This window comes from Prunus avium, unplaced genomic scaffold (genome assembly GCF_965620075.1).
Source record: "Prunus avium unplaced genomic scaffold, drPruAviu1.hap1.1 HAP1_SCAFFOLD_74, whole genome shotgun sequence".
Lineage (NCBI taxonomy): Eukaryota > Viridiplantae > Streptophyta > Magnoliopsida > Rosales > Rosaceae > Prunus > Prunus avium.
This window is the reverse complement of record NW_028276925.1, coordinates 1-2,500: the sequence shown is the minus strand read 5'-3', so window position 1 is coordinate 2,500 and position 2,500 is coordinate 1.

Below are 2,500 nucleotides of genomic sequence, written 5' to 3'. Positions count from 1 at the left end.
TAAAACAAATCCGGGAGGAATTTTTTAGTTTTGTAAGTTGGAGAAGGTCCTAAAAATCATAGACTACTTATGGGGAGCTTATTGTGCGAGGAAATTTCAATAAAAACGGGGTTTGACAAGATTTGAAAAATTCTGTCGACATTTGAAAAAACCTGGAACCATGCTGCCGGCATGCTGCGCACATGCTGCGCGCAGGCTGCGCGCATGCTGCGCGCAGACTGCGCGCAGACTGCGCGCATGCCATGGCAGGACAAGTTTCGCTAGCCTCACTGTCGACAGATGCGCAAGCTGCGCGCACAGGCTGCGCGCATGCTGCGCACAGACTGCGCGCATGCTGCGCACAGACTGCGCGCACGCTGCGCGCATGCCATGGCAGGACAAGTTTCGCTAGCCTCACTGTCGACAGATGCGCAAGCTGCACGCAAGCTCCGCGCACGCTGCGCACAGCCTGCGCGCATGTTGTGCGCAGGCTGCGCGCAGGCGCCGCGCATGCCATGGCAGGACAAGTTTCGCTAGCCTCACTGTCGACAGATGCGCAAGCTGCGCGCACAGGCTGCGCGCACGCCATGGCAGGACAACTTTCGCTAGCCTCACTGTCGACAGAATCAGCACGCTGCGCGCAAGCTGCGCGCGCGCATGGCAGGACAAGTTTCGAAAAATTCTGTCGACAGGCTGCCGGCATGGTGCGCGCACGCTGCCGGCATGCTGTGCGCACGCTGCCGACATGCTGTGCGCACGCTGCGCACAGGCTGCCGGCATGCTGCGCGCAGCCCATGGCAGGACAAGGTCCGAAAAAATCTGTCGACATTTTTACGCCGTGGTAGGCTTCCGCTTCGCGTCACTTTGTCGACATTCAAGCCTACCATTTGTATTGAATTTTTCAAACCTTGTCAAACCCCATTATTCAAATGTCGAAAAATTTTGTCGACATTTTTACGCCATGATAGGCTTCCGCTTCGCGTCACTTTGTCGGAATGCATCGCATGGCGAGGCAAGGCCACGGCATGCCAAGGCGAAGGCAACGCATGGCTTGAATGGCTTGGTCAAGGCCACATCATGGGCACGGCATGCCAAGGCAAGGCGAGGCAAGCCATCCTTAGCCTCGCCTACACTCACTTTCTCGGAATGCATTGGATGATGAGCAATTCCAAGGTAAGGCAACGCATGGCTTGAATGGCTTGGTGTAGGCCACAACTTGGGCATGGCATGCCAATGCAAGGCAAGGCAAGGCAAGCCATCCTTAGCCTCGCCTACACTCACTTTCTCGGAATGCATTGGATGATGAGCAATTCCAAGGTAAGGCAACGCATGGCTTGAATGGCTTGGTGTAGGCCACAACTTGGGCATGGCATGCCAATGCAAGGCAAGGCAAGCCACGCCATCCGAAGCCTCCAATAACCTCACTTTCTCGGAATGCCTTGAATGGGCACGGCATGTGAGGGCAAGGCAAGGTCCTAAATATCATTTTGTAAGTTGGAGAAGGTCCTAAAAATCATAGACTTAATTATAGGGAGCTTATTGTGCGAGGAAATTTCAATAAAAATGGGGTTTGACAAGGTTTGAAAAATTCTGTCGACATTTGAAAAAACCTGGAACCAGGCTGCCGGCATGCTGCGCGCATGCTGCGCGCATGCTGCGCGCATGCCATGGCAGGACAAGTTTCGCAAGCCTCACTGTCGACAGATTCGCAAGCTGCGCGCACAGGCTGCGCGCACGCCATGGCAGGACAAGTTTCGCTAGCCTCACTGTCGACAGATGCGCAGGTTGCGCGCACAGGCTGCGCGCGCGCATGGCAGGACAAGTTTCGCTAGCCTCACTGTCGACAGAATCAGCACGCTGCGCGCAAGCTGCGCGCGCGCATGGCAGGACAAGTTTCGAAAAATTCTGTCGACAAGCTCAGCTGCGCGCACGCTGCCGACATGCTGTGCGCACGCTGCCGGCATGTTGTGCGCATGCTGCGCGCAGCTGCGCACGCGCATGGCAGGACAAGTTTCGCTAGCCTCTGTCGACAGGCTATGCAGCGCGCACGCTGCCGACATGCTGTGCGCACGCTGCGCACAGGCTGCCGGCATGCTGCGCGCAGCCCATGGCAGGACAAGTTCCGAAAAATTCTGTCAACATTTTTGCGCATGGTAGGCTTCCGCTTCGCGTCACTTTGTCGACATTCAAGCCTACCATTTTTATTGAATTTTTCAAACCTTGTCAAACCCCATTATTCAAATGTCGAAAAATTTTGTCGACATTTTTACGCCATGGTAGGCTTCCGCTTCGCGTCACTTTGTCGGAATGCGTTGAATGGGAGCAAAGGCAAGGCCACGGCATGTCAAGGCGAAGGCAAGGGTAGGCATGCCAAGCTTCCGATAGCCTCGCTTTCTCGAAATGCCTTGAATGGGGAGCAATGCCAAGGCAAGCGAAACTACGGCATGGCAAGGCACGACATGCAAAGGCCAAGGCACGACATGCCAAGGCAAGTGAAGGCCGTGCGAAGAGAATGCAAGTA